General features: G+C 37.4%; 1 protein-coding gene and 1 non-coding gene across 2 annotated transcripts in view; both read right to left on the bottom strand.

Moving 5' to 3' along the window:
* Positions 1 to 3393, bottom strand: part of LOC148737564 (uncharacterized) — a 20762-nt gene extending 17369 nt beyond the window's left edge. Inside the window, exon 1 of the mRNA XM_088748744.1 lies at positions 3248 to 3393. The gene's annotated coding sequence lies outside the window, so the exon portion shown is untranslated. The remainder of the gene's footprint in view (positions 1 to 3247) is intronic.
* The window catches only part of LOC111339894 (uncharacterized), a 449109-nt gene that overhangs the window by 329434 nt on the left and 110329 nt on the right, over positions 1 to 9346 (bottom strand). The gene's annotated exons all lie outside the window — the stretch shown is intronic.

Raw genomic sequence — 9346 nt, forward strand, 5'->3', positions numbered from 1 at the left:
TGACTTGAATAGCCGTTGGTAGTTGTCGTGCTAGGCGTGGGTTGAAAGCGGCCAACTTATTCGACATTCACCGCTGTTTTTCCAGAGGATTATGGCTGTAGCTGAATATGGATTCCGGATTGGAGTGGCCAGTGAGCTCTGATATCTCCACTGGGTCGAAATCATCACTGAGCGCTTGGATGACAGTTTTGCGACCACTCGAATTTGTGAATTTGCCGTCTAGTGTTGTTTGAAACCATGTTGTATCTAAAAGAGGCCAGTTCGTGTATAGGCTACAATGGTTTGGATTTCGGGAAAAGATGCTTGACCTTTTTCGGCATTGATACCTGTTTTGGTTTTCTTTCGTAACGCTTGTTTGGTTTTCCTCGGCGAGAACTGTCGTTTGGCTTTCTTCCCTCGTCTTTGGCATTTTGATTTTTTTCTATGCGTTTTCTCTCACTTTTGAGCGTGAGTGGTTTCCTCCAATTTTCTAAAAATTTAAATTTCAATTCTAAAGTTGGAAGATATTCGTTTTCTATAAATTTGTTCATATTTGTTCATATTTTCATAGCACTAGTTGTATTTACGTTTTTACGTTCGTAACAATAATTTTTGCTCGCGACTCACGTCAGCAATATCGCTTTATGCGTCAGTGCGATTCCACGCTAAATACCCTCTCTTCCGGTTGACGTATTGACCAATCAGAGCGCGTGTTTACTTTAAGCTATGCGATTCTATAGAAAAATTCACTGCCTGACGAGTGAATTCCACGTTAAATTTCACGCGAAAAACCGATATCGCACGAATCGCGAAGCGATGAGTGCGATATCGATTTTTCAGGTGAAATTTAACGTGGAATTCACGAGTCAGGTAGTGAATTTTTCTTGAATCGCATAACAGAATAAAAATAAGAAAATAAGAAATTAAAACGGCAATGTTATTGTTTGTTTTTATTCCGTACGCGCGCCCTTAAGAAAGCCATTTTAAAGTCAACTGTCAGATCTGTCATTGTTAAGGGAATGGAAAGGAAGGTAAGTCGTTCACGTTTGAACCGTCTACAATTTTAATTGTACCTCGTGAATTTTTCTTGCATCACATAGCTAAAGCCACCAAATCACTGGGCGAAACCAGATGTTTTGTATTTTTGTGCGCCACGCCAGTGCGCAAACGATGGAAACCCTTTCAAAGTCAGGTGTCAATATCTGGCGAATGGAGGGAACAAGATATTTTTAGAAAGAAAACCACTTTTATTTCAAACTCGTGGAGAAAGCGGTGCCTCACATTTTACAATCTTCAGCAAAAAAACTTAAAGTACACAATACGGAGTTATTTAAGACAGAGATTTGCCTGCTACCACTCAACTTGGCATAATGTGGTGCCGACAATCAACAACTGAATGGTCAAATCCTCAAGCGAAATGAAAATTTCAAGCGTTCCGGTATCAAAGCAAGATCTACAAAAAAACGGTACGTGCTTTACAGTTGTAAAAAAACGTGTATTCAAAATATAATGATTAAGACTGGAATTTCTCGGTAATCTCTGGCGAGAAACAGTTCAGTTAAAAGTCACAATTTTAACTGTTTTTCTTTCATCGCAGGGAGTCGCTCGTCGGTGTGAATGCTGGACGGAAAGTTTATGGAAATATTTACTGGAGAATTCTTAAAAGTTACTCCAGTAAACATTCCGCCAACTGCTCCTGCCATCAGGTAACTAGAACGACTGGCATTGCTGTCAAGTCACTAGTAGCTGCTGTGTTGCTTGGCGTGGCTGAGCTATTGAGAACAATCTCCCGTAAAGTATGACTTGAATAGCCGTTGGTAGTTATCGTGCTTGGCGTGGGTTGAAACCGGCCAACTTATTCGACATTCGCCGCTGTCTTTCCGGAGGATTATGGCTGTAGCTGGATATGGATTCCGGATTGGAGTGGCCAGTGAGCTCTGATATCTCCACTGGGTCGAAATCATCACGGAGCGCTTGGATGACTGTTTTGCGACCACTCGAATTTGTAAATTTGCCGTCTAGTGTTTTTTGAAACCATGTTTTATCTAAAAGAGGCCATCTCGTCGTCTTTATAGGCTACAATGGTTTGGATTTCGGGAAAAGATGCTTGACCTTTTTCGGCATTGATACCTGTTTTGGTTTTCCTCGGTAAGAACTCTCGTTTGGCCTTCTTCCCTCGTCTCTGGCATTTTGTTTTTTTTTTTTCTATGCGTTTTCTCGTACTTTAGAGCGTGAGTGGTTTCCTCCAATTTTCTAAAAAATTCAATTTCAATTCAAAATTTGGAAGACATTCGTTTTCTATAAATTTGTTCATATTTGTTCATATTTTCGTAGCACTAGTTGTATTTAAGTTTTTACGTTCGTAACAATAATTTTTGCTCGCGACTCACGTCAGCGATATCGCTTTATGCATTAGTGCGATTCCACGCTAAATACCCTCTCTTCCGGTTGACGTATTGACCAATCAGAGGGCGTGTTTACTTTAAGCTATGCGATTCTTTCGGATATCACAAAACCGCACCCAATGATTGTTTATACCCTGACTGAAAGACTGCATATTAATCAGTTTAGTTATACCCTGACTGAAATACTGCATATTAATTACCTTAGAGTCATTTTTTGAGTCATCGTGACCCAATCTTCAAACTAAACCTACTTTTCCTGCTGTTTTCTACAAATGATTCGTCAATTTGCTGAAACTCCAGATTGTGTTTATTTGTCACGAATGAGTGACAATATACGACGTACTTCATAGTCACGCTTTTTAGCGAGACAGGAATTTATGTTAATACAATTTTCTCTTATTATGAGAAAGGCACGTTCATTGTCTATAACTTGACTCTTTTGATGCAGCATTAAGAGAGAAAAAAATAGTTTTCTACCACAAGATTTAAGAGCGATACAAGCTTTGATCCGTAGTGGTTATCAAATCAGAATTTAGTGTGTTAGTAAAAAATTTGAGTTCATTTCTACCTGCAGACTGAGTTCTCACGAGGCTCTATTCAAACCTTACCAGCGTAAATAAATCACCCATTTGCGTTGTCACGAAAATAGTTAGGTTAACCTTACCTTGAGTTGAATAAACAGATCTGCCGTTGCTTTACAACTACTTGATCCAGATCTTAAATATTTGTAATCTTTGAGACCTGCACTGACTAGTAAAATATTCGTGTCTTATATTTTCAATTTTCATCGAATTAAGCCAGTGACTACTAGATTACAGTCATTGACAGTCGCCTAAAGTACTGTAGATGCACATCTTACTGACCTCTTCTTCCAGACACTGTAAACCAACCTTGGTATCTCAACAGTGATTTCAATTCAGTCCCACTGCGCGATAATAATAAAAGCTATGCAGCTTATGGGGTCGTGCATAAATACTAAACCTTAAAAACAAAATATATGCCTAGTAAGTAACAATATCAAACCATCTAAGAATTTAATTGTTAAAAACTATGACGTAACCTAAATATAAGGGAAATCTTTACGTCTAAAATTTTTGGTTGAAACGCCCTACAGGTCACTGTTTACGAGCGTCAGACTCCTTAGGGGTGCCACGTTTCAGCTCTATTTATGATAAAAACTCTGTTGTTTATTGGGGCACTGTATTGTGGAATATTTTAATTTCTAAGGATAAAACTTTCCTAACACAATATCTACGACCCCATAAGCTGCATAGCTTTTATTACTATCGTGCTAAAATAAAGGTTCTCTGTCTGTCTGTCTGTCTGTGTCTGTCTGTCTGTGTGAACCGATTTAAGAGAAAAACATTTAAATTCTAAAGCTTAGGTGATGAATGAATGACCGTGTGTATTTGACCTCTTTAAATATTGCATTTCTAATGTCCTCAAACAGGAACTTATGCTAATTCAGGCTCCGTTTAGACTAGGTGCTTATGTAGGTTCTTGGGAGCGGGCACGCGGGTGTCTAAAAGTAACGTCCATTTTGTTGCCAGGGCACAGTGCCTCGGAATGGGTACCAAGTCTAGACGGGGTACATAACTACTTGAATTAATATGATGGGACATCTGGGAAAGAGAGAATTGTAAGGTTTATACACAATAACATGAGCTCTTATCCTGTTTGAATATTTCTCACATAGCGGAGCTGTGTGCAAGTGTGCCAGTATTTCAAAGTTTGCCTTACCGGAGCAGTTAAAGAAAAAATTACCCATATGCGCAGGAAAAATTTCAGGTGGGTCAAAGAACAGCCTGGTTGGGACTTGCAGGAGGGACTTTAAGAATACAGAATAGCAACACCGGGGGAAACATCGGAAAATAAAATTGAACTTATTGTTTTCTTGACAAATTTCCCGAATGCTGGCATTTTTTCTGCGTCTAACGGCGCCACACTATAACTTAAGAAACGATGAGCTCCAGTGAAAATGGAATCGGAAATATATAATTCGCCGGCATTTTTAGACCTCGCAGGCTCTTTTGCTTTGCAGAGAACGGAGAGAAAATGTACAGTGCCTTAAACGCACGTACCGAGCAATCGTCACGCTCATTATATCTTTTCGTTAACGCCCATGAAAAAAAAGAAAAAAAAAAGTTAAATCGAGATTCGGGGAATTTTGGTGACAGATCGTAAATGACTGAAAATGCTCTTCCAATTTAAGTTCAGTTAATTAATATGTCTAAACTCACAGCGATATTTGCAGCTTTCTTTTAAACTTCTGGGGAAACCAGCCTAAAGCGCTGCGATATCCTTCCTCGTTCTACGAACGAAACTGTCCGCAGGGCTCGGCGTCGATTAACTTGAATTTACCCGCCTCTTAAACACGAAGGCGCGCTATATAAGTAAGTCTTCCCTGGGAAGACCAAGGCTCATCTGTCACTCACCGTTGACGTGTGCGGGTCAAATTTAAATGCTGGTAGACGAACAAAAGGAGCTAATGAGATATCTATTGTTTACTTCCACCAGCATGGGCATGAGGTAACGTGGGAACCACCTACTTCGATCTAAAATTTACCGCCTCAAATAAAGACAGTTTCCAGTGGAGAAAGGAAATACGAATCTCAAAAATTCTTGTATTGTGATGAAGACATAAAACAATTTTGAGGAGTGCGCCGCTCTTCACTGCTTTGGAGTAGCTGTAGCTCAAGATGACTTGACTCTAAGAGTTCTACATCACACGACGATTGATTGAAAAATGGTCTAGTGGGACCTAAGGCTCGTTTTATAGCGCGCCTTCGTGTTTAAAAGCACACACAACCCACAATTCCTCTATTCGCTCCGACGAAGGGCTAACGCTCGAAACGTCAGCTTTTATAATCGTAACGGTGGCCAATTTACCATTTCAGCTTTGTTGATATATTGAAATTATTTCGTTACCCCCACCGACGCAGCCCCAAACAGTTTCTTCAGAAACTATCAGCCTTTATTTAAAAATAGTTTATGCAGAAAAAAAACTGAACGGGGAAGTCGTTGTTTGAGGAAATACTTTTCGGAGTCGATTAATTTTGCTTTGTCGGTAGCACTTATTCACCAAGGAACGGAAACTGTCAAGTATTTACTATCACCTCAATCAAAATTTCCGGATCATGATTTGTCCAAATGCGTTAATTAAAATCGGAAGGACATAAAAAATTATTTAGTCCAAGTTAGTTAATTCAAAGATGGTGGCTATGAATAAATCAATAAAAATATAGATTGCTTCAGTCCATATCCTTTTACCAAAGCTATATATCGGAGGATAATTTCAAAAAATACATCTCGTCTAAGGAGTAGTTTGCAGCTTTTCATGTATAACAACGCTGCTTAGCCTTACTTTTTTCCATTGTTATTCGAATATCCAACAACTCTCGAGATTTTCACGTGCAGGTATTTACATGCTTTTATTTCCATTTATAGTTTTATATGGGGTTCGTTACAGAAAGAAACTTGCAAAACATATCGATTCTGTAAGTTATCTTTTTTTTTTTTCCTTGGCTTTCTCGTGAAAAATTTGAACAAAGTCGTCCTGTTAAGGACTTTGCGAATGCACTGGCGAAATAATTCAAAAAAGAAGAAACTAAATTTACGAAATTACTGAATGTGAACTCCATTCTAATCTCAAAGGAACTGATAGCGAGCATTTTAATAGACAAAGTGAATCTTAAACTTTCATCTTCGCGTTTCTAGTGAAAAAGTCTAATTACGGCCCGAAACAAAAAAAGACAAAAAGATTAGATCTTAAATCTAACACAAAGTCATTTCGACGACATTAGCACAACAAAACTCGTCGAATTAATTTTAATATTAATCAGAGATCGTATTGCATTTATCGTTGAATCCAGGTTACGTTCATTCGTATATGTATTGTTACAATTACTTAAAGATGTCAAGACGATTTTTTGCTCGTTCAAAATTACAAAATTCGAGTTCCTGCGACAAACCAATACTGGATTATTAGTTATCGCATGAGAAAGCAAGGTTCAATATCTATTGCGCTTGTTAACTTTTGTTTTCATCACTTTTTATCTTTTTGACAGCCGACTGGTAAATAGCCCGGCTACTTCAAGCGTAAGTCAAAAGAAAGACGATGATCAAAGTGAAAGACTTTCACTTCTGAAGTATGCAAAACAAATGCAGCGTATTTCTTTCACCAATATTACGGGGTAGAGCTAAGGTTCATTCACCCGATGACTGAAATTTTCATTTCGTGGTTTTCCTCGTTTCATTTCTTGTGAAGGGGTGTTTAATCTAAAAACTTTTCAAGCTTACGTTGCGTATGCGTTAATTTTTTCCTTCATTTATTCTGTAAGTAACATCTGTTTAAGTGTGGGCAATTTTCCCGTCAAAAGACTTAGGGAAAAATACGAAGCACAAAATACTCATGCGCCATTAAAAAAAAAATATTTAACAATTATTCCTCTCGCACTTGTTGGATATGAGATGATTATAGCCAACGAGGCGCTACGCGCCTCGTTGGCTATAATCATCTCATATCCAACAAGCGCGAGTGGAATAATTGTTTTATTAAAAACGTTAAATCAAATTATTAAATTTTATTAAATTCTTAGCTCCTGTTTAATTTTAAGCTGACACTTACGCTTACCATTTTTGTAGATTATAGTATATTGGCTGATGTACCATAATGGCTAAGCCAATAAAAATTCTTGAATTGCATTATCCAGTGATCTAGTCAGTTTTAATAAATATGTATATACCGATTGCCAATAAGCTGAATACTTGTTGTCTTCTTGTTAAACACTTCTACTCTATGAGTAAGCAATTTAATAAATTTGAATACTCAACAGTTTTTTATTTCCTTTATATTCCCTCTAATCACAAGTTAATAAATAAAGTAACTCTAAATGAAATAAAGATAAAAAGGTGTCATGAAAATGTGTTTGTGAATATACTAAGACTTTTGGCGGGAAAATTTGGAGCAATTTGCACAAAGTTTCCCTTTATAACATTTTCGGCAAAAAATTTAACAAGTGTTTTCTTACAAAAACTCCCGCCAAGAAACATTAAACAGCATGTAGTGCTAAAAAAAAAAAAAAAAAAAAAAAAAAAAAGGAGTGATCGACAAGTTTTCTTTTCCTCTCAAAAAAGCCAAGAAATTCCATTGCTTTTCTTTCAAAAGAAACTCTAAGTTGATTATATCTTTCTCTTCACCTTTTTAGACTTTGCACAAGATGATTCTTGGAAGTTTCTTACCAAAAGCACAGTGGCAAGTTTTAAAGAGGCCAATCCGAAATATTAAATTCATATCCACGAGTGCGATCGATTTAGATCCAATTTTTTTGTAAGCCTATACAGCTTGCCATGATGCTTTTTGGGGTAATAAATCTTTAAAGCCGCCAATTCTCGAATGCAACACAGGACACAGGTTAAAAAGAAAAAATTAACTTACAAACTTTAGGTAATTGGTCAATTTGTGGCCAAATTTATTACAGACGAATTGCACAACATAATGGCTGGCAATTAAAAAAAAAATTAAATGATTGCTGAATATCTGCATAACGGTCCGGGGTCACTTAAAATGTATTCTGTTTTATCCAGTCCAGTACTGAAGGAAATTAGTGAAAGAATGAACACTACGTACAAAAGTTAGACAAATTACTAGCCACCATTTTTTTTACTATTACTCAATAATTTCAAAGTTGTTATCTTTGCAGCAAGAATTCAATCTTCTCTTGACCAGAATCTTTGTTCTTTCCTTCTTTTGACATTATTGTTCCTCCTGAAAAATATAAATGTGAATGTAATCAGGCAATGCTTACTTTCCATGAAGGCGGAAACTAAAAATTAAAGTTCTGCGCAGTTGTTTTGCTTTTTAACATAGTTAAAAAAACGAATGGCATCAAGGCCTCTCCAAATGTCATTTACAATAAGGCAAATTAAGACAACTAAGAAGAAGAGTCATCACACCTCCACGTGGCAGCATTCCAACAACAAAAAGTTAAGCCCCTAAAAGATTTAACCTGCAAAACATCTTATTTTGAGAGTTTGTGTTAAAATACTTTATAATCAAGAGTTTTACTTTTCTCGAAGCCAACACCAAAATTCGTCGAGTTTAGAGTCGAAGAACCACTCAAATGAAACAACCATCTCGTGTCACGTCATTTAAATGAGATAATACGACACGCTTAAGTTTCCGAATGAGCTCGAAGCGATATCTTCCAAAGATAATAATAATGCTCACCTGCTGTTGCGGTAACATAAGATTGCTTTCGTTGCTCTTCTTCACATTCAGGCCCAGCTTCTTCTTCTTCATTCCAGAGGGCAAATTGATCTTCAGCACAACGGACAACGTGGTTTGCTGAAAATTCTAAACTTCTGATGAATATGGATTAACGACTGCAGTCAATCATCGGCTGCTACGTCACGGAGTTGGCACGAAGTTTTGTTCGCACGCTCACTTAGCTGATCAAAAGTACGCTAAATAGGACGCATTATGAGTGACATGTTCACTTGCTACAAGAGGAAGGAATTCACAGTACCTGATTTTCAGTGACACTAGTGTATGACCAGGAAAATGCTCTTACACTGGAAAATAACTCAAAAAGGGCGCCAGTAAGACTGTCCCACTCAAATGTTTCAAATTCATTTCAAAGACTGACAGAATTGAATATAGTAGATTACAGTTACAGTAACAAACAGAAATATTTCAGGCCTCATTTTGAAATCGCGAAAATGAATACATGTGCGCAATTCTCTTATGCAGGGAATAAAATAGTAAAAACAAAAAACAAAAAACAATTAAGCAAAACGCTAATTATGTAATTCTCACTAGTCGGGCCGCACGTCCAGACCTCTAGCCAAACATTTTCCTTTTGATTCTCCCACTTACAGACTCCCCCCCCCCCCTGAATTAAGAGGAGGGGGGCCTGATAGATGGGTAACCTTGCAAGATTTGTTAGAGGGGAGTAGTGTTA

This window comes from Stylophora pistillata, chromosome 2, assembly GCF_964205215.1.
Source record: "Stylophora pistillata chromosome 2, jaStyPist1.2, whole genome shotgun sequence".
In the NCBI taxonomy this organism is placed as follows: domain Eukaryota; kingdom Metazoa; phylum Cnidaria; class Anthozoa; order Scleractinia; family Pocilloporidae; genus Stylophora; species Stylophora pistillata.